The sequence below is a fragment of the Leuresthes tenuis genome, unplaced genomic scaffold, assembly GCF_036924035.1.
Source record: "Leuresthes tenuis unplaced genomic scaffold, fLeuTen1.0.hap1 SCAF_63, whole genome shotgun sequence".
In the NCBI taxonomy this organism is placed as follows: Eukaryota; Metazoa; Chordata; class Actinopteri; order Atheriniformes; family Atherinopsidae; genus Leuresthes; species Leuresthes tenuis.
The window spans coordinates 186,491-214,184 of NW_027325417.1; the positions used below are offsets into that span (position 1 = coordinate 186,491).

Consider the following 27,694-nt stretch of genomic DNA (forward strand, 5'->3'; position numbering starts at 1 on the left):
GAGGCTTTGTTCTGACCGCTCATTCGGTGTCGCGTTTCTTTCAAGCAATTCTCCCGGTTAGCCGACACTCGGCTCGCTCCCATAGCCGTGTTAAAGTCTACTTCGCATTCACTCTTTTTTCTCTGCAGACTCTTGGGATTTTATCTATAAAATGAATTCCTTCACTCAAACTATGTTAAAACTGCTTTGTCGTTCATATTTACCATGTCTAGAAAGATTTAAGCAAAAAAAACAACGTTGTACTTTGCAGTAAAAGAAAGAGCAAATCTAAAGTTTCAGGAATCCGAGAATAAGCTTACTTTCATGAGTGCTTCACGATTTCGGATTTTGCTATAAAATGAATTCCTTCACTCAAACTAAATTAAAACTGCTAAACCGCTAATCTGTTACATGTAAGGCAGATGTCAAATTCACCGAAATAGGATCTAAGGGTATTCGGCCAATCGAGCTGTAGCAGCTTCGGTAAAAGAGTATAAGTTGAAGAGTTTGTGAATAAAGGTGTGCGCACACATAGTGTGCTGTACGAAAATAGGCAGGGAGCAATGCCGGCTGGGGTATATGTTCTTGTATGTTGTCTGACTGTTTGATTTGAATGTGTTGTGTAAGTGTCCTGTTGAATGTTACATGTTTGGGCTTTGACACGCTTCACTGTGGTTGTTAACTGTGTGGTGTGTCCTGAAATGTTATATGTTTGGGCTGTGTGACATGCTTAATGCTTGTCAGTAGCTACCCACTTATTCATATATAGCAACTGACAACATAAGAAGTCCGGACATACTTTGATAGTAGTTGTAGAAGTATCCTTATTGATAATAGATAAACTAATTCATAGTGATAGAACAGTAGATGAACAGGTGCCTGCACATGTCTCACGAAAATAAAATGGATGTATGATTGCTGATGGCAGAGCAATACTGCCAAACTTATGAGTTCTTGTGGCAAACTTGATTCAGTGTCTTGACGTGTATACGCTGTTTCGCTGACTTGATTGTCACAAGAAACAAAGTGTGTTTGATAAGATCCGACCATTTTATTACGGGAGGATCAGTATGTATGGATTCTGATGTGACTGATAAACCCATTCGTATCTTAAGCACAATCTAATACGTGAGACAACGCCCTGGCACACAATAAAAAAAAAAAAGAGAGAGCGGTTTTGTGTCCCCACAGTCCATAATGTAGAAAAGAGAGAAAAAAGCCTTTCTGATTTGGTGTATGTGCTCACAGTGCAGAGTATAGAGAAAAGAGAGAAAAGAAAGCCGTTTTGGTGTCACGGGTGTTGTGACTTACACACACACATTTCTGAATTGAGAAAGGAAATTATTTTAGAGGAAGCACTAGAGTTTAGATCCCACATTTGTTGATAGGCATTCATTTATTTCTTCACTTCTGATGAAGTTTCAACAATAAACAACAAACTTTGTATTATGAGAAAGAACCAGACTCATTCTTCAGGAATCCGAAAATAAGCTCTATTTTACGAGTTATGCACGAATTCGGATTCTCCTATAAAACGAATTCCTTAACTCTAACCAAGTTAAGACTGCTTTGTCCTTCATATTTATTCATGTCTAATCAAGTTTCAACGATAAACAACGTTGTACTTTGTACTTCTTCAGCAATAAGCATCTCTCGACATATGACGAAATACAGATTTTGCTATAAAATTAATTCCTTCTATCAGCCTGACTTAAAACTGTTTGTCCTCCTTATTTATACACTTCAAATCAAGTTTCAACAATTAAAAAATTTTTGTAGTGTGAGAAAAAACAATCAGTAGGGTAAGAAAGGGTAAGAAAAGGTGCAAATGCCAACCATACATCACTAAAAGGTGGAGCGGAAGTATTCGGCTGCAAGTAGGTGCGAATGCCTGACAATGTATGATCAAAAGAGGGAGCGGAGGTTTTCGGCTGCAAGGTCTGAATGTCCAACCATAATTTGTAAAAACCGGGGAAGAAAAGGCTCGAAAGCCCGACTATACACCATCAAAAGCGGGAGCGGAGATGTTCGGCTGCAAGTAGGTGTGAATGTTCGACCATAATTTGTAAAAAGCGGGTAAGAAAAGGTTCGAATGCCCGACTATATATTAACCAAAGCAGGAGGAGAGGTCTTCGGATAAGAGTGGGTGAGAATTTACAACCATAATCTATAAAATGCGGTGAAAAAAAAGGTGTGAATACCCCATAGAACACTAAAAGGTAGAGCGGAAGTGTTCGGCTGCAAGAAGGTGTGAATGTCTGACCATAGTTTGTAAAAAGCGGGTAAGAAAAGGTTCGAATGCCCGAACATACACCATCAAAGGAGGGAGCGGAGGTGTTCCGCTGTAAGAAGGTGTGAATGTCCGACCATAGTTGGCAAAAAGCAGGTAAGAAAAGGTTAAAATACCCGATTGTACACAATCAATAGCGGGAGCAGAGTTGTTCCGCTACTAAAAGGTGTGAAAGTCCGACCATGGTTTGTAAAAAGCGGGTAAGAAAAGGTGCGAATGCCCAACGATGTATGATCAAAAGAGGGAGTGGAGGTTTTCGGCTGAAACAAGGTCTGAATGTCCATCCATATTTTGTAAAAATCGGGGAAGAAAAGGCTCGAAAGTCCGACTATACACCATCAACAGCTGGAGCGGAGGTTTTCAGCTGCAAGAAGGTCTGAATGTCCATCAATAATTGCTAGAAAACATGGAAGAGAATTTTCGAATATCAAACCGCACATGATCATAAGCAGGAGAGGAGGTGTTAAAATGCAAAAAGGTGTGAATGTCCACCCATAATTACTGCAAAATGGGTAAGAAAAGGTACGAATGCCCAACCATACATCATCAAAAGCAGGAGTGGATGTGTTCGGCTACAAGAAGGTTTTAATGTCCGACCATAGTTTGTAAAAAGCGGGTAAGAAAAGGTTTGAATGCCCAAACATACACCATTAAAAGAGGGAGCGGAGGTGTTCCACTGTAAGAAGGTGTGAATGTCTGACCATAGTTGGTAAAAAGCGGGTAAGAAAAGGTGAAAATACCCGACTGTACACAATCAATAGCGGGAGCGGAGTTGTTCGGCTACTAAAAGGTGTGAAAGTCCGACCCTGGTTTGTAAAAAGCGGGTAAGAGAAGGTGCGAATGCCCGACAATGTATGATCAAAAGAGGGAGCGGAGGTTTTCGGCTGGAAGAAGGTCTGAATGTCCAACAATAATTTTGTAAAAACCGGGGAAGAAAAGGCTCGAAAGCCCGACTATACATCATCAAAAGCGGGAGCGGAGGTGTTCAGCTGCAAGAAGGTCTGAATGTCCATCAATAATTGCTAGAAAACATGAAAGAAAATTTTCGAATATCAAACCACACATCATCATAAGCGGGAGAGGAGGTGTTCAGCTGCAAGAAGGTGTGAATGTCCGACCATAGTTTGTAAAAAATGGGTAAGAAAAGGTGCGAATGCTCAACCATACATCATCAAAAGCAGGAGTGGATGTGTTCGGCTAAAAGAAGGTTTGAATGTCCGACCATAGTTCGTAAAATGCGGGTAAGAAAAGGTTCGAATGCCCGAACATACACCATCAAAAGAGGGAGCGGAGGTGTTCTGCTGTAAGACGGTGTGAATGTCCAACAATAGTTGGTAAAAAGCGGGTAAGAAAAGGTTAAAATACCCGACTGTACACAATCAATAGCGGGAGTGGAGTTGTTCGGCTACAAGAAGGTGTGAAAGTCCGACCATGGTTTGTAAAAAGCGGGTAAGAAAAGGTTCGAATGCCCGAATATATACCATCAAAAGCGGAAACGGAGGTGTTCGGCTGCAAGAAGGTGTGAACGTCCGACCAAAGTTTGTAAAAAGCAGTGAAGAAAAGTTTCGAATATCCAACCAAACATAATCAAAAGCGGGAGCAGAGCTGTTTTACTGCAAGTAGGTGTGAATGTCAGATCATAATTTGCAAAAAGCTGATGAGAAAGGGTGAGAATGCCCGACTATACACCATCAAATGCGGGAGCGGAAGTGTTCGGCTGTGAGTAGGTGTGAATGTCAAACCATAATTGCTGAAAAATGTGTTAGAAAAGACTAGAATGCCGGACCATACATCATCAAAAGCGGGAAAAGTGGTGTTCGGCTGCAAGTAGGTGTGAATATCCAGCCATAATTACTCACAAACCGGTAAGAAAAGGTAGTATTGCCAGACCATACATTATCAAAACAGGGAGCGGAGGTGGTTCAGCTGCAAGGTGTGAATGTCTGACTAAAGTTTATAAAAAGCGGGTAAGACAAGGTGCGAATGCCTGACAATGTATGATCAAATGAGGGAGCGGAGGTTTTCGGCTGCAAGGTCTGAATGTACAACCATAATTTGTAAAAACCGGGGAAGAAAAGGCTCGAAAGCCCGACTATACACCATCAAAAGCGGGAGCGGAGGTGTTCGGCTGCAAGTAGGTGTGAATGTTCGACCATGATTTGTAAAAAGCGGGTAAGAAAAGGTTTGAATGCCCGACTATATATTAACAAAAGCAGGAGGAGAGGTCTTCGGATAAGAGTGGGTGAGAATTTCCAACCATAATCAATAAAATGCGGTGAAAAAAAAGGTGTGAATACCCCATAGAACACTAAAAGGTGGAGCAGAAGTGTTCGGCTGCAAGAAGGTGTGACTGTTCGACTATATTTGGTGAAAAGCAGGTGAAGCAAGGTCTGAATGCCCAACCTTACATCATCAAAAACGAGATCAGAGGTGTTTGGCTGCAAGAAGGCCATAGTTTGCCAAAACTAAGCTGCGAATGACCGACTAAATATCAACAAAAGTGGGGGCGGAGGTCTTCGGATGCAAGTGGGTGTGAATATCCCACACAAGTATGGTGGAGAGGAAGCTGTGAATGGCCGACCATAGTAAAAAGCGGGTGAGAAAAGGTGCGAATGTCCAATCATACATGATCAAAACAGGGAGCGGAGGTGTTTGGCTGCGACAAGGTGTGTATGTCCACCCATAATTAATGAAAAGCGGGCAACAAGTAGGTTTGAATACCCATCATCAAAAGCAGGAGTGGATGTGTTCGGCTACAAGAAGGTTTGAATGTCTGACCATAGTTTGTAAAAAGCGGGTAAGAAAAGGTTCGAGTGCCCGAACATACACCATCAAAAGAGGGAGCGGAGGTGTTCCGCTGTAAGACGGTGTGAATGTCCAACAATAGTTGGTAAAAAGCGGGTAAGAAAAGGTTAAAATACCCGACTGTACACAATCAATAGCGGGAGCGGAGTTGTTCGGCTACAAGAAGGTGTGAAAGTCCGACCATGGTTTGTAAAAAGCGGGTAAGAAAAGGTGCGAATGCCCGACAATGTATGATCAAAAGAGGGAGTGGAGGTTTTCGGCTGCAAGAAGGTCTGAATGTCCAACCATAATTTGTAAAAACCGGGGAAGAAAAGGCTCGAAAGCCCGACTATACACCATCAAAAGTGGGAGCGGAGGTGTTCAGCTTCAAGACGGTCTGAATGTCCATCAATAATTGCTAGAAAACATGAAAGAAAATTTTCGAATATCAAACTGCACATGATCATAAGCAGGAGAGGAGGTGTTCAGCTGCAAGAAGGTGTGAATGTCTACCCATAATTACTGAAAAATGGGTAAGAAAAGGTGCGAATGCCTAACCATACATCATCAAAAGAGGGAGCGGAGGTGTTCCGCTGTAAGACGGTGTGAATGTCCGACCATAGATGGTAAAAAGCGGGTAAGAAAAGGTTAAATTACCCGACTGTACACAATCAAAAGAGGGAGCGGAGTTGTTCAGCTAAGAGAAGGTGTGAAAGTCCGACATTGGTTTGTAAAAAGCGGGTAAGAAAAGGTTCGTATGCCCGAATATACACCATCAAAAGCGGAAGCGGAGGTGTTCGGCTGCAAGATATTGTGAACGTCCGACCAAAGTTTGTAAAAAGCAGTTAAGAAAAGGTTCGAATATCTAACCAAACATAAGAATGAGTCTTTTCCGCTGTAGAATGCCCGACTATAGACCATCAAATGCGGGAGCGGAGGTGTTCGGCTCTGAGTAGGTGTGAATGTCCGACCATAATTGCTGAAGAATGTGTTAGAAAAGGTAAGAATGCTGGACCATACATCATCAAAAGCGGTAGAGGTGGTGTTCGGCAGCAAAAAGGTGTGACTGTTCGACTAAAGTTTGTAAAAAGTGGGTAAGACAAGGTCCGAATGCCTGACAATGTATGATCAAAAGCGGGAGCGGAGGTGTTCAGCTGAAAGAAGGTCTACATGTCCATCAATAATTGCTAGAAAACATGAAAGAAACTTTTCGAAAATCAAACCGCACATGATCATAAGTGGGATAGGAGGTGTTCAGCTGCAAGGTGTGAATGTCCACCCATAATTCCTTAAAAATGGGCAAAAAAAAGGTGTGAATGCCCAACCATACATCATCAAAAGCAGGAGTGGAAGTGTTCAGCTAAAAGAAGGTGTGAATGCCCAACCAAAATATGTAAAAAGAAGTTAAGAAAAGGTTCGAAGATCCAACCAAACATAATCAAAAGCGGGAGCAGAGCTGTTAGACTGCAAGTAGGTGTGAATGTCAGATCATAATTTGCAAAAAGCTGATGAGAAAGGGTGAGAATGCCCGACTATACATCATCAAATGCGGGAGCGGAGTTGTTCGGCTGTGAGTAGGTGTGAATCTCCGACCATAATTGCTGAAAAATGTGTTAGAAAAGGTAAAAATGCCGGTCCATACATCATCAAAAGCGAGAGAGGTTGTGTTCGGCTGCAAGTAGGTGTGAATGTCCAGCCATAATTACTCACAAACGGGTAAGAAAAGGTAGTATTGCCAGACCATATATGATCAAAACAGGGAGCGGAGGTGGTTCAGCTGCAAGAAGGTTTGAATGTCCAAATAAAGTTCAAATATATTAACAAAAGCGGGAGGAGAGGTCTTCGGATGAAAGTGGTTGAAAATTTCCAACCATAATGTATAAAATGCGGTGAAAAAAAAGGTGTGATAGAACACTAAAAGGTGGAGCGGAAGTGTTCGGCTGCAAGAAGGTGTGAATGTCCGACTATATTTGGTGAAAAGCAGGTGAAGCAAGGTCTGAATGCCCAACCTTACATGATCAAAAGCAAGATCAGAGTTGTTTGGCTGCAAGAAGGCCATAGTTTGCCAAAAGCGGGTAAGGTGCGAATGTCCGACTAAATATCAACAAAATTTGGGGCGGAGGTTTTCGGATGAAAGTGGGTGTGAATATCCCACCATACAAGTATGGTGGAGAGGAAGCTGTGAATAGCCGACCATAGTTTGGAAAAAGCGGGTAAGAAAAGGTTTGAATGCCCGAACATACACCATCAAAAGAGGGAGCGGAGGTGTTCCGCTGTACGAAGGTGTGAATATCCGACCATACTTGGTAAAAAGCGGGTAAGAAAAGGTTAAAATACCCGACTGTACCCAATCAATAGCGGGAGCGGATGTGTTCGGCTACAAGAAGGTGTGACAGTCCGACCACGGTTTGTAAAAAGCGGGTAAGAAAAGGTGCGAATGTCCGACAGTGTATGATCAAAAGAGAGAGCGGAGGTTTTCGGATACACGAAGGTTTGAATGTCCTACCATAGTTTGTAAATAGCGGGTAAGAAAAGGTTTGAATGCCCAACTATACACCATCAAAAGAGGGAGCGGAGGTGTTCCGCTGTACGAAGGTGTGAATGTCCGACCATAGTTGGTAAAAAGCGGGTAAGAAAAGTTTAAAATACCCGACTGTACACAATCAATAGCGGGAGCGGAGTTGTTCGGCTACAAGAAGGTGTGAAAGTCCAACCATGGTTTGTAAAAAGCAGTTAAGAAAAGGTTCGAATATCCAACCAAACATAATCAAAAGCGGGAGCAGAGCTGTTCGACTGCAAGTAGGTGTGAATGTCCAGCCATAATTACTCACAAACGGGGGAAGAAAAGGTAGTATTGCCAGACCATACATGATCAAAACAGGGAGCGGAGGTTCAGCTGCAAGGTGTGAATGTCTGACTATAGTTTGTAAAAAGCGGGTAAGACAAGGTGCGAATGCCCAACAATGTATGATCAAAAGAGAGAGCAGAGGTGTTCGGCTGCAAGGTCTGAATGTCCAACCATAATTTGTAAAAACCGGGTAAGAAAAGGCTCGAAAGCCCGACTATACATCATCAAAAGCGGGAGCGGAGGTGTTCAGCTGCAAGAAGGTGTGAATGTTCGACTAAAGTTTGTAAAAAGCTGGTAAGACAAGGAGCGATGTCCCGACATTGTATGATCAAAAGCGGGAGCGGAGGTGTCCAGCTGTGAGTAGGTGTGAATGTCCGACCATAATTGCTGAAAAATGTGTTAGAAAAGGTAAGAATACTGGACCATACATCATCAAAAGCGGGAGAGGTGGTGTTCGGCTGCAAGAAGGTGTGAAAGTCCGACAATGGTTTGTAAAAAGCGGGTAAAAAAAGGTTCGAATGCCCGAATATACATCATCAAAAGCGGAAGCGGAGGTGTTCGGATGCAAGAAGGTGTGAACGTCCGACCAAAGTTTGTAAAAAGCAGTGAAAAGCGAGAAAAAGCATTTCGTGAGTTCTGCATGATTTGGGATTTTGCTTATAAAATGCATTACTTCACTCAAACTATGTCAAAACTGATTTGTCCTTCATATTTACCATGTCTACAAAGATTTAAACAAGAAAACAACGTTGTACTTTGCAGTAAAAGAAAGAGCAAATCTAAAGTTTCAGGAATCCGAGTATAAGCCTGCTTTCATGAGTTCTGCACGATTTCGGATTTTGCTATAAAATGAATTGCTTTGCTCAAATCAGGTTAAAACTGCTTTGTCCTTCCATATTCATCAATGTCTAGATCGACTTCAACAAAGAAAAACATTGGACTTTGCAGTAGAAGAAGTTGAAATCCATCTACACATTGATAAATATGAAGGACAAAGCAGTTCCCACTTGCCCATAAGAAAATAAGCTTATTCTCGGATTCCTGATCCTTCAGTGTTGCTCTTTCTTCTACTGCAAAATACAATGTTGTTCTTTGTTGACATTGATAAATATGAAGGAAAAAGCAGTTTTAACTTGGTTTGAGTGAATGAATTCATTTTATACATAAAATCCGAAATCGTGCAGAACTCATGAAAATAAGCTTATTCTCGGATTCCTAAAACTTTTGATTGGCTCTTTCTTTTACTGCAAAGTACAACGTTGTTTTTTTGTTTAAATCTATCGAGACATTGATAAATATGAAGGTAAAAGCCGTTTTAACATAGTTTGAGTGAAGGAATTGATTTTATAGATAAAATCCCAAATCATGCAGAACTCCTCAAAAGGGGCGTATGGCTTAATCACAAGTGTGGTTCTTTCTCATTCAGGGTAGTATGAGGAAGTTTATGCTTGAAATATATGTAGAAATGGGTACATATGAAGGACAAAGCAGTTTTAACTTGGTTTGAGTGAAGGAATTCATTTTATACATAAAATCCCAAATCATGCAGAACGTATGAAAAGAAGCTTATTCTCGGATTCCTGATCCTTCAGTTTTGCTCTTTCTTCTACTGCAAAATACAATGTTGTTCTTTGTTGAAGTCGATCTAGACATTGATAAATATGAAGGAAAAAGCAGTTTTAACTTGGTTTGAGTGAATGAATTCATTTTATACATAAAATCCGAAATCGTGCAGAACTCATGAAAATAAGCTTATTCTCGGATTCCTAAAACTTTTGATTGGCTCTTTCTTTTACTGCAAAGTACAACGTTGTTTTTTTGTTTAAATCTATCGAGACATTGATAAATATGAAGGTAAAAGCCGTTTTAACATAGTTTGAGTGAAGGAATTAATTTTATAGATAAAATCCCAAATCATGCAGAACTCCTCAAAAGGGAGGTATGGCTTAATCACAAGTGTGGCTCTTTCTCATTCAGGGTAATATGAGGAAGTTTATGCTTGAAATATATGTAGAAATGGGTACATATGAAGGACAAAGCAGTGTTAACTTAGTTTGCGTGAAGGAATTCATTTTATACATAAAATCCGAAATCGTGCAGAACTCATGAAAATAAGCTTATTCTCGGATTCCTAAAACTTTTGATTTGCACTTTCTTTTACTGCAAAGTACAACGTTGTTTTTTGTTGAAATCTATCTAGACATTGATAAATACCAGCCGAAACTCTGCTGCCGCTTTTGATAATTTATGTTTGGGCATTCTTACCTTTTCTTACCCGCTTTTTACAAATTATGATCTTACATTCACACCTACTTGCAGTCGAACACCTTCTCATCCACTTATGATCATGTGCGGTTGGGCTTTCGCACCTTTTCTTACCCATTTTTCAGTAATTATGGGTGGACATTCAGACCTTCTTGCAGCCGAAAACCTCCGCTCCTCTTTTGATCATACATTGTCGGGCATTCACACCTTGTCTTACCCGCTTTTTACAAACTTTAGTCGGACATTCAAACCTTCTTGCAGCTGAACCACCTCCGCTCCCTGTTTTGATCATATATGGTCTGGCAATAGTACCTTTTCTTACCCGTTTGTGAGTAATTATGGCTGGACATTCACACCTTCTTGCAGCCGAACACAACCTCTCCCGCTTTTGATGATATATGGTCCGGCATTCTTACCTTTTCTAACACATTTTTCAGCAATTATGGTCGGACATTCACACCTACTCACAGACGAACACCTCCGCTCCCACATTTGATAGTGTATAGTCGGGCATTCTCACCCTTTCTCATCAGCTTTTTGCAAATTATGATCTGATATTCACACCTACTTGCAGTCGAACAGCTCTGCTCCCGCTTTTGATTATGTTTGGTTGGATATTCGAACATTTTCTTAATGCTTTTTACAAACTTTGGTTGGACGTTCACACCGTCTTGCAGCTGAACACCTCCGCTTCCGCTTTTGATGGTGTATAGTTGGGCATTCGCACCTTTTTTTTTACCCATTTTTCAGGTATTATGGGTGGACATTCACACCTTCTTTCAGCTGAACAACTCCTCTCCCACTTATGATCATGTGTGGTTTGATTTTCGAAAATTTTCTTTCATGTTTTCTAGCAATTATTGATGGACATTTAGACCTTCTTGCAGCTGAACACCACCTCTCCCGATTTTGATTATGTATGGACCGGCATTTTTACCTTTTCTAACACATTTTTCAGCAATTATGGTTGGAGATTCACACCTACTCACAGCCGAATAATCCCCTACCGCATTTGATGGTGTATAGTCGGGCATTCTCACCCTTTCTCATCAGCTTTTTGCAAATTATGATCTGACATTCACACCTACTTCCAGTTGAACAGCTCTGCTCCCGCTTTTGATTATGTTTGGTTAGATATTCGAACCTTTTCTTAACTGCTTTTTACAAACTTTGGTCGGACGTTCACAATATCTTGCAGCCGAACACCTCCGCTTCCGCTTTTGATGGTGTATATTCGGGCATACGAACCTTTTCTTACCCGCTTTTTACAAACCAATGTCGGACTTTCACACCTTCTCTTAGCTGAACAACTCCGCTCCCTCTTTTGATTGTGTACAGTCGGGTAATTTAACCTTTTCTTACCCGCTTTTTACTATCTATGGTCGGACATTCACACCGTCTTACAGCGGAACACCTCCGCTCCCTCTTTTGATGATGTATGGTTAGGCATTCGCACCTTTTCTTACCCATTTTTCAGTAATTATGGGTAGACATTCACACCTTCTTGCAGCTGAACACCTCCTCTCCTGCTTATGATCATGTGCAGTTTGATATTCGAAAATTTTCTTTCATGTTTTCTAGCAATTATTGATGGACATTCAGACCGTCTTGCAGCTGAACACCTCCGCTCCCACTTTTGATGGTGTATAGTCGGGCTTTCGAGCCTTTTTCTTCCCCGGTTTTTACAAATTATGGTTGGACATTCAGACCTTCTTGCAGCCGAAAACCTCCACTCCCTCTTTTGATCATACATTGTCGGGCATTCGCACCTTTTCTTACCCGCTTTTTACAAACCATGGTCGGACTTTCACACCTTTTAGTAGCCGAACAACTCCGCTCCCGCTATTGATTGTGTACAGTCGGGTATTTTAACCTTTTCTTACCCGCTTTTTACCAACTATGGTTGGACATTCACACCTTCTTGCAGCTGAACACCTCCTCTCCCACTTATGATCATGTGTGGTTTGATTTTCGAAAATTTTCTTTCATGTTTTCTAGCAATTATTGATGGACATTTAGACCTTCTTGCAGCTGAACACCACCTCTCCCGATTTTGATTATGTATGGACCGGCATTTTTACCTTTTCTAACACATTTTTCAGCAATTATGGTTGGAGATTCACACCTACTCACAGCCGAATAATCCCCTACCGCATTTGATGGTGTATAGTCGGGCATTCTCACCCTTTCTCATCAGCTTTTTGCAAATTATGATCTGACATTCACACCTACTTGCAGTCGAACAGCTCTGCTCCCGCTTTTGATTATGTATGGTTGGATATTCGAACCTTTTCTTAACTGCTTTTTACAAACTTTGGTTGGACGTTCACACTTTCTTGTAGCCGAACACTTCCACTCCTGCTATTGATTGTGTACAGTCGGGTATTTTAACCTTTTCTTACCCGCTTTTTACCAACTATGGTTGGACATTCACACCTTCTTACAGCAGAACACCTCCGCTCCCTGTTTTGATTATGTATGGTTTGACATTCGCACCTTCTCTCACCCGCCTTTTACTATGGTCGGCCATTCACAGCTTCCTCTCCACCATACTTGTATGGTGGGATATTCACACCCACCTGCATCCGAAGACCTCCGCCCCCACTTTTGTTGATATTTAGTCGGTCATTCGCACCTTACCCGCTTTTGGCAAACTATGGCCTTCTTGCAGCCCAACACCTCTGATCTCGCTTTTGATGATGTAAGGTTGGGCATTCAGACCTTGCTTCACCTGCTTTTCACCAAATATAGTCGGACATTCACACCCACTTGCATCCGAAGACCTCCGCCCCAAATTTTGTTGATATTTAGTCGGACATTCGCACCTTACCCGCTTTTGGCAAACTATGGCCTTCTTGCAGCCAAACACCTCTGATCTCGCTTTTGATGATGTAAGGTTGGGCATTCAGACCTTGCTTCACCTGCTTTTCAGCAAATATAGTCGGACATTCACACCTTCTTGCAGCCGAACACTTCCGCTCCACCTTTTAGTGTTCTATCACACCTTTTTTTCACCGCATTTTATACATTATGGTTGGAAATTTTCAACCACTCTCATCCGAAGACCTCTCCTCCCGCTTTTGTTAATATATTTGAACTTTATTCGGACATTCAAACCTTCTTGCAGCTGAACCACCTCCGCTCCCTGTTTTGATCATATATGGTCTGGCAATACTACCTTTTCTTACCCGTTTGTGAGTAATTATGGCTGGACATTCACACCTACTTGCAGCCGAACACAACCTCTCTCGCTTTTGATGATGTATGGACCGGCATTCTTACCTTTTCTAACACATTTTTCAGCAATTATGGTCGGAGATTCACACCTACTCACAGCCGAACAACTCCGCTCCCGCATTTGATGATGTATAGTCGGGCATACTCACCCTTTCTCATCAGCTTTTTGCAAATTATGATCTGACATTCACACCTACTTGCAGTCGAACAGCTCTGCTCCCGCTTTTGATTATGTTTGGTTGGATAATCGAACCTTTTCTTAACTTCTTTTTACATATTTTGGTTGGACGTTCACACCTTCTTGTAGCCGAACACTTCCACTCCTGCTTTTGATGATGTATGGTTGGGCATTCACACCTTTTTTTTGCCCATTTTTCAGGAATTATGGGTGGACATTCACACCTTGCAGCTGAACACCTCCTATCCCACTTATGATCATGTGCGGTTTGATTTTCGAAAAGTTTCTTTCATGTTTTCTAGCAATTATTGATGGACATGTAGACCTTCTTTCAGCTGAACACCTCCACTCCCGCTTTTGATCATACATTGTCAGGCATTCGCACCTTGTCTTACCCACTTTTTACAAACTTTAGTCGAACAGTCACACCTTTTTGCAGCCGAACACCACCTCTACCGCTTTTGATGATGTATGGTCCAGCATTCTTACCTTTTCTAACACATTCTTCAGCAATTATGGTCGGACATTATCACCTACTCAGAGCCGAACACCTCCGCTCCCGCATTTGATGGTCTATAGTCGGGCATTCTACAGCGGAAAAGACTCATTCTTATGTTTGGTTAGATATTCAAACCTTTTCTTAACTGCTTTTTACAAACTTTGGTCGGACGTTCACAATATCTTGCAGCCGAACACCTCCGCTTCCGCTTTTGATGGTGTATATTCGGGCATACGAACCTTTTCTTACCCGCTTTTTACAAACCAAGGTCGGACTTTCACACCTTCTCTTAGCTGAACAACTCCGCTCCCTCTTTTGATTGTGTACAGTCGGGCTTTCGAGCCTTTTCTTCCCCGGTTTTTACAAATTATGGTTGGACATTCAGACCTTGCAGCCAAAAACCCCCGCTCCCTCTTTTGATCATACATTGTCAGGCATTCGCACCTACTTGCAGCCGAATACTTCCGCTCCACCTTTTAGTGATGTATGGTTGGCATTTGCACCTTTTCTTACCCTTTCTTACCCTACTGATTGCTTAAGATTAAGTTGTTTTTTCTCAAACTACAACATTTTTTTAATTGTTGAAACTTGATTTGAAGTGGATAAATAAGGAGGACAAACAGTTTTAAGTCAGGCTGATAGAAGGATTTAATTTTATAGCAAAATCTGTATTTCGTCATATGTCGAGAGATGCTTATTGCTGAAGAAGTTCTTTCTCATTCTACAAAGTACAACGTTGTTTATCGTTGAAACTTGATTAGACATGAATAAATATGAAGGACAAAGCAGTCTTAACTTGGTTAGAGTTAAGGAATTCGTTTTATAGGAGAATCCGAATTCGTGCATAACTCGTAAAATAGAGCTTATTTTCGGATTCCTGAAGAATGAGTCTGGTTCTTTCTCATAATACAAAGTTTGTTGTTTATTGTTGAAACTTCATCAGAAGTGAAGAAATAAATGAATGCCTATCAACAAATGTGGGATCTAAACTCTAGTGCTTCCTCTAAAATAATTTCCTTTCTCAATTCAGAAATGTGCGTGTGTAAGTCACAACACCCGTGACACCAAAACGGCTTTCTTTTCTCTCTTTTCTCTACACTCTGCACTGTGAGCACACACACCAAATCAGAAAGGCTTTTTTCTCTCTTTTCTACATTATGGACTGTGGGGACACAAAACCGCTCTCTCTTTTTTTTTTTGATTGTGTGCCAGGGCGTTGTCTCACGTATTAGATTATGCTTACGATACGAATGGGTTTATCAGTCACATCAGAATCCATACATACTGATCCTCCCGTAATAAAATAGTCGGATCTTATCAAACACACTTTGTTTCTTGTGACAATCAAGTCAGCGAAACAGCGTATACACGTCAAGACACTGAATCAAGTTTGCCACAAGAACTCATAAGTTTGGCAGTATTGCTCTGCCGTCAGCAATCATACACCCATTTTATTTTCGTGAGACATGTGCAGGCACCTGTTCATCTACTGTTCTATCACTATGAATTAGTTTATCTATTATCAATAAGGATACTTCTACAACTACTATCAAAGTATGTCCAGACTTCTTATGTTGTCAGTTGCTATATATGAATAAGTGAGTAGCTACTGACAAGCATTAAGCATGTCACACAGCCCAAACATATAACATTTCAGGACACACCACACAGTTAACAACCACAGTGAAGTGTCAAAGCCCAAACATGTAACATTCAACAGGACACTTACACAACACATTCAAATCAAACAGTCAGACAACATACAAGAACATATACCCCAGCCGGCATTGCTCCCTGCCTATTTTCCTACAGCTCACTATGTGTGCGCACACCTTTATTCACAAACTCTTCAACTTATACTCTTTTACCAAAGCTGCTACAGCTCGATTGGCCGAATACCCTTAGATCCTATTTCGGTGAATTTGACATCTGCCTTACATGTAACAGATTAGCGGTTTAGCAGTTTTAATTTAGTTTGAGTGAAGGAATTCATTTTATAGCAAAATCCGAAATCGTGAAGAACTCATGAAAGTAAGCTTATTCTCGGATTCCTGAAACTTTAGATTTGCTCTTTCTTTTACTGCAAAATACAACGTTGTTTTTTTTTTTGTTTAAATCTTTCTAGACATGGTAAATATGAAGGACAAAGCAGTTTTAACATAGTTTGAGTGAAGGAATTCATTTTATAGATAAAATCCCAAGAGTCTGCTGAGAAAAGAGAGTGAATGCGAAGTAGACTTTAACACGGCTCTGGGAGCGAGCCGAGTGTGGGCTAACCGGGAGAATTGCTTGAAAGAAACGCGACACCGAATGAGCGGTCAGAACAAAGCCTCAATACGGTGTTCCCGTGGTGTTTTTGTTGCTGCCTTGTCGATTGCACAGGGGCAAGCGTTTCAACCAAGCAACGCTCACCATGGGGAAGGTGGCTATGGCAACTAGCCTGATGCCCTGCTCCCGCAGTGACGGATAATCGTACTCTGGTTTCTCTTCATAACATACAAGTCTTTCGCCTTTTACTAAAGACTTTCGTGGAGAGCAGCACTAATGAGTTGTTTCTATTTTTGGCAGGCTTTACCTTTGCGGGTGAAGCCCTTTCTGTCTGTGCAAAAGAAATCTTGTTACTGTGCAGAGTGACTTCTCTGAGTAATGTCGCCTTACTTGTTGTTCGAAGTTCGAAGCTGGAGTGCAAAGTTGTTGCTTGAATGGTGCTTGCTGGAGCATGCGGGAGTGCAAAGTTATACCATTTAAAAGGGCTGAAGAGTGCTCAGTGCAGCGGGTGGGCGGAGGTGCAACGTGACACTCTGGTCACCTATGGCCATAAAAAGAACACTGCTACAAGTGCGCATTGTGCCAGCAAGGGCCCTCGGACCTGAAACAGTGGACAGTTATCGCTTCTCGGCCTTTTGGCTAAGATCAAGTGTCGTATCTGTTCTTATCAGTTTAATATGTCCTCTATACGAGGACTACATATTAAATGGATTTTTAAGAATAGGAGTTGAAAAAGAAGCTTGCTCCGTTCACTCCAAGCATCGACCCAGTACTGCAGTGCCGCTGGGAACGGTGCGCTCTTCTCTGCTCTTGTGAAAAAGCAAACAGCGGTGCAGGATGGAAGTTTCAGGGAGCCCAAGATGAAACTTTCTTTTAATCTGCTGAGAAAAGAGAGTGAATGCGAAGTAGACTTTAACACAGCTCTGGGAGCGAGCCGAGTGTGGGCTAACCGGGAGAATTGCTTGAAAGAAACGCGACACCGAATGAGTGGTCAGAATAAAGCCTCAATACGGTGTTCCCGTGGTGTTTGTGGCTGCCTTGTCTTTTGCACAGAGTAAAAGACAAGGCAGCCATCGAATAGGGCCCGATTGTTCCTACTTGGTCAGCCGAGGAGCAAGGGGGGGGAGCAAGCGTCTCAACCAAGCAAATCTCACCAAGTAGGAACAATCGGGCCCTATTCGATGGCTGCAACACCTGAAAGAGATATTGATGCGAGACCCGATCAAAAGCTTTTTCAAAGTCTAAATTTAAGATGACAAGCCGGGTGTTTCTGTCTCTAGCGTAATCAATGATGTCTCGAATCAGTACGAGGCTGTCGGTGAGTTGTCTCTCTGAGATGGCACAAGCCTGGTCTGGGTGAATTACCTCCTCTAAAACAGAGGACATCCGTGTCGTTAAAACCTTGCTAAAAAGTTTACAGTCAAAGTTTAAAAGTGTGATGGGCCTCCAATTCTTTAGGTCAGTCTTATCATTTTTATCAGAAGTGAAGAAATAAATGAATGCCTATCAACAAATGTGGGATCTAAACTCTAGTGCTTCCTCTAAAATAATTTCCTTTCTCAATTTAGAAATGTGTGTGTGTAAGTCACAACACCCGTGACACCAAAACGGCTTTCTTTTCTCTACACTCTGCACTATGAGCACACACACCAAATCAGAAAGGCTTTTTTCTCTCTTTTCTACATTATGGACTGTGGGGACACAAAACCGCTCTCTCTTTTTTTTTTTATCGTGTGCCAGGGCGTTGTCTCACGTATTAGATTGTGCTTAAGATACGAATGGGTTTATCAGTCACATCAGAATCCATACATATTGATCCTCCCGTAATAAAATGGTCGGATCTTATCAAACACACTTTGTTTCTTGTGACAATCAAGTCAGCGAAACAGCGTATACACGTCAAGACACTGAATCAAGTTTGCCACAAGAACTCATAAGTTTGGCAGTATTGCTCTGCCATCAGCAATGATACACCCATTTTATTTTCGTGAGACATGTGCAAGCACCTGTTCATCTACTGTTCTATCACTATGAATTAGTGATCTATTATCAATAAGGATACTTCTACAACTACTCTATCAAAGTATGTCCGGACTTCTTACGTTGTCAGTTGCTATATATGAATAAGTGGGTAGCTACTGACACGCATTAAGCATGTCACACAGCCCAAACATATAACATTTCAGGACACACCACACAGTTAACAACCACAGTGAAGCGTGTCAAAGCCCAAACATGTAACATTCAACAGGACACTTACACAACACATTCAAATCAAACAGTCAGACAACATACAAGAACATATACCCCAGCCGGCATTGCTCCCTGCCTATTTTCCTACAGCTCACTATGTGTGCGCACACCTTTATTCACAAACTCTTCAACTTATACTCTTTTACCGAAGCTGCTACAGCTCGATTGGCCGAATACCGAATAATCCTAATTCGGTGAATTTGACATCTGCCTTACATGTAACAGATTAGCGGTTTAGCAGTTTTAATTTAGTTTGAGTGAAGGAATTCATTTTATAGCAAAATCCGAAATCGTGAAGAACTCATGAAAGTAAGCTTATTCTCGGATTCCTGAAACTTTAGATTTGCTATTTCTTTTACTGCAAAGTACAACGTTGGTTTTTTTGTTTAAATCTTTCAAGACATGGTAAATATGAAGGACAAAGCAGTTTTAACATAGTTTGAGTGAAGGAATTCATTTTATTGATAAAATCCCAAGAGTCTGCTGAGAAAAGAGAGTGAATGCGAAGTGGACTTTAACACGGCTCTGGGAGCGAGCCGAGTGCGGGCTAACCGGGAGAATTGCTTGAAAGAAACGCCATACCAAATGAGCGGTCAGAACAAAGCCTCAATACGGTGTTCCCGTTGTGTTTTTGTTGCTGCCGCTGTTTGCTTTTTCACAAGAAAGCACCTGTTGAGGGGGGGCCTGGGGGGGCCTGGGTGATGGTGGGTCTCAGGCCCGGGCTGCTGCGACTGGTGTGACCGGGTGGTTTGTTTGTTGTTGTTGTTTGTTTGTTTTTTGTAGAGGTCCTCCGGAGTGGGGTTGGGTTGAGTGGGGTGGGGCGGGATGGGTACCTTCTGGGGGTACAGTAGCTCCCAGAATATGGTCGCTGCAGGCCCCGAGCCTGGTGGACATCAGGCCCTCCTGTCCTGTGTTGGCTCCCTGGTAGCGGGGATGCCTATTGCAGCCAGTCCCTGGCTGCCCCCAGTGTATATCCCCATACCTCTCTCCCTTCTGGCTCCTGTACACAGCACACACTCACACATGAAGGGTTTTGGGGGCGTGTGTGTTCGGTGGGGTGTAGTGGACTCTGCAGTAGTTGCACTCTGCAGTTCCCACCCATGTTTTAATTACACCTTAGACATTACTACTTATCAAACACACTCACACACACACATTAGGTCTTGGGGGGTGGTTACACTGAGTGGCATCTGGTGGGCGGGGCTCTTTGGGTATGTAGGCTGCCCAGAGGGCCACGCTCCCAGTTCTACAAGTTTGGCTGCCCCTCAATTTTAATTGCTCACTATTAGAAAATATTGAAGAGCCAGAAGGGTGAGGGGAGGGGTCTTCTTCGCACACCCCTGCTTCCTGGTTGCTGCTCGGGGCGGGAGGGGCCAGGAGGATTAATTAATTGTTCTGCTGGTTTGGGGTCTGTGGTGGCTGGGGGGCTGCTGGCCCCCTGGTGTGCCCGCTGCACTACACCCCAGCGGAGTCGAGGGAGGGAGGACGTGTGGATGTATGGGACATGAAAGTGTGTGTGGTAATGATTGGGCCTGGATCTTGGACTTGCTGTCGCCTGGCCTGCCTGTGCTTCTCCCGATGGGGGGGGCGGCGTGGCCTCTCTCCGCTGCTCGCGACTTCACCCACCTGTGGGCACGTCTTGACTCCCAGGGCACTTGGCCAGGGGTGCTGGGGCAGGCGCTGACCCACTGTGTGGCTGTCTGGGGCGCTTGGCCCTCCTGGGTATTGGGTGGGGCCTCTGCCGGGGGGTTTGGGGGCGCTCGGGCTCCTGGGGCCCGGATCCAGTGCACGGCCCATGTCTGGGCGGCTGGGGCCTGGCGACGTCGGTGGGCTGTTGCCCCTGGCTCCCGGAGGGCCTCTGCCCTATGCTTATGGGGGCTCTTTCCGAGGGCTTCCTCTGCAGTCTTCTGGGTGGATGCGTGGTTGCCCCTGCGGTGGGCTTCCTGGGTTCTGTGCTCTGTGGGGGCTGCTGGTGGCCTGGGTCTTGTGGCCCTCTCTGCCTGCTTCTGATTGCTTGGGGGGGCTGTGGATTGTGGCCCTGTACGCTTATACACTCATAACTAAGCACGGTTATCATGTAGGTCCTGTGCCATGGGTGTTGCATGTTCTCACACACACACAACCACATTCATTATTCCAGTAGCATGGTCGCTAAGCAGTTGATGTATTATCATGTCGTCTCAGGTCATCTATATCCACAGCTGTGTTGTATGCGATGTATGTTCTGTTTTTCTCTTCTTTCCTCTTCTTCTTTCCTTGTCCCCCGGTCCGGTTCAGTTCTATTACATGTCATATATTGTAAACAGAAATAAATAAATGGGAATCAAGGGGAGCTTTACATTTATAAAACTTCCCTTGGCAAAGCAAATCTGTTTGGCATCAAAGGTATTCAGACTACAATTCTGCTGCCATAATGCTGAACACGATAAGGGGAAAAAAAAAAAAAGTAAAGAAGACAGTTCTGCCGAAAGCCAGGGACTAGACCTGTTCTAAGTTCTGTACTTTTTAAAAGGGAGCCAACACAGGACAGGAGGGCCTGATGTCCACCAGACTCGGGGCCTGCAGCGACCATATTCTGGGAGCTACTGTACCCCCAGAAGGTACCCATCCCGCCCCACCCCACTCAACCCAACCCCACTCCGGAGGACCTCTACAAAAAACAAACAAACAACAACAAAAAACAAACAAACAAACCACCCGGTCACACCAGTCGCAGCAGCCCGGGCCTGAGACCCACCATCACCCAGGCCCCCCCAGGCCCCCCCTCAACAGGTGCGCTCTTGTGAAAAAGCAAACAGCGGCAGCAACAAAAACACAACGGGAACACCGTATTGAGGCTTTGTTCTGACCGCTCATTTGGTATGGCGTTTCTTTCAAGCAATTCTCCCGGTTAGCCCGCACTCGGCTCGCTCCCAGAGCCGTGTTAAAGTCTACTTCGCATTCACTCTCTTTTCTCAGCAGACTAAAAGAAAGTTTCATCTTGGGCTCCCTGAAACTTGCATCCTGCACCGCTGTTTGCTTTTTCACAAGAGTAGAGAAGAGCGCACCGTTCCCAGCGGCACTGCAGTACGGGGTCAATGCTTGGAGTGAACGGAGCAAGCTACTTTTTCAACTCCTATTGCTAAAAATCCATTTAATATGTAGTTCTCGTATAGAGGACATATCAGATATTAAACTGATAAGAACAGATACTACACTTGATCTTAGCCAAAAGGCCGAGAAGCGACAACTGTCCACTGGTTAACGTCCGAGGGCCCTTCCTGGCACAATGCGCACTTGTCCGCTAACACCCCTGTTCTTTTTATGGCCATAGGTGGCCAGAGTGTCACTTTGCACCTCCGCCCACCTGCTGCACTGAGCACTTTTCAGCCCTTTTAAATGGTATAACTTTGCACTCCCGCACGCTCCAGCAAGCACCATTCAAGCAACAACTTTGCACTCCAGCTTCGAACATCGGCACAGTCGCTACAAGTAAGGCGACTCTACTCAGAGAAGTCACTCTGCACAGTAACAAGATTTCTTTTGCACAGACAGAAAGGGCTTCACCCGCAAAGGTAAAGCCTGCCAAAAATAGAAACAACTCATTAGTGCTGCTCTCCACAGAAGCCTTTAGTAAAAGGCGAAAGACTTGTACGTTATGAAGAGAAACCAGAGTACGATTATCCGTCACTGCGGGAGCAGGGCATCAGGCTAGTTGGCATAGCCACCTTCCCCATGGTGAGCTTTGCTTGGTTGAGACGCTTGCCCCCCCCCCTCTTTTCTCAGCAGACTCTTGGGATTTTATCAATAAATGAATTCCTTCACTCAAACTATGTTAAAACTGCTTTGTCCTTCATATTTACCATGTCTTTAAAGATTTAAACAAAAAAACCAACGTTGTACTTTGCAGTAAAAGAAATAGCAAATCTAAAGTTTCAGGAATCCGAGAATAAGCTTACTTTCATGAGTTCTTCACGATTTCGGATTTTGCTATAAAATGAATTCCTTCACTCAAACTAAATTAAAACTGCTAAACCGCTAATCTGTTACATGTAAGGCAGATGTCAAATTCACCGAATTAGGATTATTCGGTATTCGGCCAATCGAGCTGTAGCAGCTTTGGTAAAAGAGTATAAGTTGAAGAGTTTGTGAATAAAGGTGTGCGCACACATAGTGAGCTGTAGGAAAATAGACAGGGAGCAATGCCGGCTGGGGTATATGTTCTTGTATGTTGTCTGACTGTTTGATTTGAATGTGTTGTGTAAGTGTCCTGTTGAATGTTACATGTTTGGGCTTTGACACGCTTCACTGTGGTTGTTAACTGTGTGGTGTGTCCTGAAATGTTATATGTTTGGGCTGTGTGACATGCTTAATGCGTGTCAGTAGCTACCCACTTATTCATATATAGCAACTGACAACGTAAGAAGTCCGGACATACTTTGATAGAGTAGTTGTAGAAGTATCCTTATTGATAATAGATAAACTAATTCATAGTGATAGAACAGTAGATGAACAGGTGCCTGCACATGTCTCACGAAAATAAAATGGATGTATGATTGCTGATGGCAGAGCAATACTGCCAAACTTATGAGTTCTTGTGGCAAACTTGATTCAGTGTCTTGACGTGTATACGCTGTTTCGCTGACTTGATTGTCACAAGAAACAAAGTGTGTTTGATAAGATCCGACCATTTTATTACGGGAGGATCAGTATGTATGGATTCTGATGTGACTGATAAACCCATTCGTATCTTAAGCACAATCTAATACGTCAGACAACGCCCTGGCACACGATAAAAAAAAAAAGAGAGAGCGGTTTTGTGTCCCCACAGTCCATAATGTAGAAAAGAGAGAAAAAAGCCTTTCTGATTTGGTGTGTGTGCTCATAGTGCAGAGTGTAGAGAAAAGAAAGCCGTTTTGGTGTCACGGGTGTTGTGACTTACACACACACATTTCTAAATTGAGAAAGGAAATTATTTTAGAGGAAGCACTAGAGTTTAGATCCCACATTTGTTGATAGGCATTCATTTATTTCTTCACTTCTGATAAAAATGATAAGACTGACCTAAAGAATTGGAGGCCCATCACACTTTTAAACTTTGACTGTAAACTTTTTAGCAAGGTTTTAACGACACGGATGTCCTCTGTTTTAGAGGAGGTAATTCACCCAGACCAGGCTTGTGCCATCTCAGAGAGACAACTCACCGACAGCCTCGTACTGATTCGAGACATCATTGATTACGCTAGAGACAGAAACACCCGGCTTGTCATCTTAAATTTAGACTTTGAAAAAGCTTTTGATCGGGTCTCGCACCAATATCTCTTTCAGGTGTTGCAGCCATCGAATAGGGCCCGATTGTTCCTACTTGGTGAGATTTGCTTGGTTGAGACGCTTGCTCCCCCCCCTTGCTCCTCGGCTGACCAAGTAGGAACAATCGGGCCCTATTCGATGGCTGCCTTGTCTTTTACTCTGTGCAAAAGACAAGGCAGCCACAAACACCACGGGAACACCGTATTGAGGCTTTGTTCTGACCACTCATTCGGTGTCGCGTTTCTTTCAAGCAATTCTCCCGGTTAGCCCACACTCGGCTCGCTCCCAGAGCTGTGTTAAAGTCTACTTCGCATTCACTCTCTTTTCTCAGCAGATTAAAAGAAAGTTTCATCTTGGGCTCCCTGAAACTTCCATCCTGCACCGCTGTTTGCTTTTTCACAAGAGCAGAGAAGAGCGCACCGTTCCCAGCGGCACTGCAGTACTGGGTCGATGCTTGGAGTGAACGGAGCAAGCTTCTTTTTCAACTCCTATTCTTAAAAATCCATTTAATATGTAGTCCTCGTATAGAGGACATATTAAACTGATAAGAACAGATACTACACTTGATCTTAGCCAAAAGGCCGAGAAGCGATAACTGTCCACTGTTTCAGGTCCGAGGGCCCTTGCTGGCACAATGCGCACTTGTAGCAGTGTTCTTTTTATGGCCATAGGTGGCCAGAGTGTCACGTTGCACCTCCACTGAGCACTCTTCAGCCCTTTTAAATGGTATAACTTTGCACTCCCGCATGCTCCAGCAAGCACCATTCAAGCAACAACTTTGCACTCCAGCTTCGAACATCGGCACAATCGCAACAAGTAAGGCGACTCTACTCAGAGAAGTCACTCTGCACAGTAACAAGATTTCTTTTGCACAGACAGAAAGGGCTTCACCCGCAAAGGTAAAGCCTGCCAAAAATAGAAACAACTCATTAGTGCTGCTCTCCACGAAAGTCTTTAGTAAAAGGCGAAAGACTTGTATGTTATGAAGAGAAACCAGAGTACGATTATCCGTCACTGCGGGAGCAGGGCATCAGGCTAGTTGCCATAGCCACCTTCCCCATGGTGAGCGTTGCTTGGTTGAAACGCTTGCCCCTGTGCAATCGACAAGGCAGCAACAAAAACACCACGGGAACACCGTATTGAGGCTTTGTTCTGACCGCTCATTCGGTGTCGCGTTTCTTTCAAGCAATTCTCCCGGTTAGCCCACACTCGGCTCGCTCCCAGAGCCGTGTTAAAGTCTACTTCGCATTCACTCTTTTTCTCAGCAGACTCTTGGGATTTTATCTATAAAATGAATTCCTTCACTCAAACTATGTTAAAACTGCTTTGTCCTTCATATTTACCATGTCTTACCATGACTTTGCAGTAAAAGAAAGAGCAAATCTAAAGTTTCAGGAATCCGAGAATAAGCTTACTTTCATGAGTTCTTCACGATTTCGGATTTTGCTATAAAATGAATTCCTTCACTCAAACTAAATTAAAACTGCTAAACCGCTAATCTGTTACATGTAAGGCAGATGTCAAATTCACCGAAATAGGATCTAAGGGTATTCGGCCAATCGAGCTGTAGCAGCTTTGGTAAAAGAGTATAAGTTGAAGAGTTTGTGAATAAAGGTGTGCGCACACATAGTGAGCTGTAGGAAAATAGGCAGGGAGCAATGCCGGCTGGGGTATATGTTCTTGTATGTTGTCTGACTGTTTGATTTGAATGTGTTGTGTAAGTGTCCTGTTGAATGTTTGGGCTTTGACACTTCACTGTGGTTGTTAACTGTGTGGTGTGTCCTGAAATGTTATATGTTTGGGCTGTGTGACATGCTTAATGCTTGTCAGTAGCTACCCACTTATTCATATATAGCAACTGACAACGTAAGAAGTCCGGACATACTTTGATAGAGTAGTTGTAGAAGTATCCTTATTGATAATAGATAAACTAATTCATAGTGATAGAACAGTAGATGAACAGGTGCCTGCACATGTCTCACGAAAATAAAATGGATGTATGATTGCTGATGGCAGAGCAATACTGCCAAACTTATGAGTTCTTGTGGCAAACTTGATTCAGTGTCTTGACGTGTATACGCTGTTTCGCTGACTTGATTGTCACAAGAAACAAAGTGTGTTTGATAAGATCCGACCATTTTATTACGGGAGGATCAGTATGTATGGATTCTGATGTGACTGATAAACCCATTCGTATCTTAAGCACAATCTAATACGTCAGACAACGCCCTGGCACACGATAAAAAAAAAAAGAGAGAGCGGTTTTGTGTCCCCACAGTCCATAATGTAGAAAAGAGAGAAAAAACCCTTTCTGATTTGGTGTGTGTGCTCATAGTGCAGAGTGTAGAGAAAAGAAAGCCGTTTTGGTGTCACGGGTGTTGTGACTTACACACACACATTTCTGAATTGAGAAAGGAAATTATTTTAGAGGAAGCACTAGAGTTTAGATCCCACATTTGTTGATAGGCATTCATTTATTTCTTCACTTCTGATGAAGTTTCAACAATAAACAACAAACTTTGTATTATGAGAAAGAACCAGACTCATTCTTCAGGAATCCGAAAATAAGCACGAATTCGGATTCTCCTATAAAACGAATTAATTAACTCAAACCAAGTTAAGACTGCTTTGTCCTTCATATTTATTCATGTCTAATCAAGTTTCAACGATAAACAACGTTGTACTTTGTAGAATGTGAAAGAACTTCTTCAGCAATAAGCATCTCTCGACATATGACGAAATACAGATTTTGCTATAAAATTAATTTCTTCTATCAGCGTGACTTAAAACTGTTTGTCCTCCTTATTTATCCACTTCAAATCAAGTTTCAACAATTAAAAAAAATTGTAGTTTGAGAAAGAACAACTTAATCTTCAGCAATAAGTATAAAAAGAGGGTAACAAAAGGTGCAAATGCCAACCATACATCACTAAAAGGTGGAGCGGAAGTATTCAGCTGCAAGTAGGTGTGAATGTTCGACCATAATTTGTAAAAAGTGGGTAAGAAAAGGTTCGAATGCCCAACTAAATATTAACAAAAGCGGGAGGAGAGGTCTTCGGATGAGAGTGGGTGAGAATTTCCTACCATACAAGTATGGTGGAGAGGAAGCTGTGATTGGCCGACAATAGTAAAAAGCAGGTGAGAAAAGGTGCGAATGTCAAAACATACATGATCAAAACAGGGAGCGGAGGTGTTTGGCTGCGACAAGGTGTGAATGTCCACCCATAATTAATGAAAAACGGGCAACAAGTAGGTTCGAATGCCCAACCATACATCATCAAAAGCAGGAGTGGATGTGTTCGGCTTCAAGAAGGTATGAATGTCCATCAATAATTGCTATAAAACATGAAAGAAAATTTTCGAATATCAAACCGCACATAATCATAAGCGGGAGAGGAGGTGTTCCGCTGCAAGAAGGTGTGAATATCCACCCATAATTACTGAAAAATGGGTAAGAAAAGGTGCGAATGCCCAACCATACATCATCAAAAGCAGGAGTGGATGTGTTCGGCTACAAGAAGGTTTGAATGTCCGACCATAGTTTGTAAAAAGCGGGTAAGAACAGGTTTGTATGCCCGACTGTACACAATCAAAAGAGGGAGCGGAGTTGTTCAGCTACAAGAAGGTGTGAAAGTCCAACCATGGTTTGTAAAAAGCGGGTAAGAACAGGTTCGTATGCCCGAATATACACCATCAAATGCGGGAGCGGAGGTGTTCGGCTGTGAGTAGGTGTGAATCTCCAACCATAATTGCTGAAAAATGTGTTAGAAAAGGTAAGAATGCCGGTCCATACATCATCAAAAG

General features: G+C 42.8%; 6 non-coding genes across 6 annotated transcripts; 2 read left to right on the forward strand and 4 right to left on the reverse strand.

Annotated features, from left to right (window-relative positions):
• Positions 1 to 16,552: 16,552 nt before the first annotated feature.
• On the forward strand, positions 16,553 to 16,666 carry LOC140285907 (U5 spliceosomal RNA). Its single transcript, XR_011910846.1, has one exon. It is a non-coding gene; the product is annotated as a U5 spliceosomal RNA (small nuclear RNA).
• A 301-nt stretch (positions 16,667 to 16,967) lies between these two features.
• Positions 16,968 to 17,151, forward strand: LOC140285885 (U2 spliceosomal RNA). The gene has a single exon (XR_011910826.1). It is a non-coding gene; the product is annotated as a U2 spliceosomal RNA (small nuclear RNA).
• A 4,486-nt stretch (positions 17,152 to 21,637) lies between these two features.
• Positions 21,638 to 21,828, reverse strand: LOC140285872 (U2 spliceosomal RNA). The gene has a single exon (XR_011910813.1). It is a non-coding gene; the product is annotated as a U2 spliceosomal RNA (small nuclear RNA).
• Positions 21,829 to 22,144: 316 nt separating this feature from the next.
• On the reverse strand, positions 22,145 to 22,258 carry LOC140285902 (U5 spliceosomal RNA). Its single transcript, XR_011910841.1, has one exon. It is a non-coding gene; the product is annotated as a U5 spliceosomal RNA (small nuclear RNA).
• A 2,041-nt stretch (positions 22,259 to 24,299) lies between these two features.
• LOC140285880 (U2 spliceosomal RNA) lies at positions 24,300 to 24,483 on the reverse strand. Its single transcript, XR_011910820.1, has one exon. It is a non-coding gene; the product is annotated as a U2 spliceosomal RNA (small nuclear RNA).
• A 295-nt stretch (positions 24,484 to 24,778) lies between these two features.
• LOC140285909 (U5 spliceosomal RNA) lies at positions 24,779 to 24,892 on the reverse strand. Its single transcript, XR_011910848.1, has one exon. It is a non-coding gene; the product is annotated as a U5 spliceosomal RNA (small nuclear RNA).
• Between the last annotated feature and the right edge of the window lie 2,802 nt (positions 24,893 to 27,694).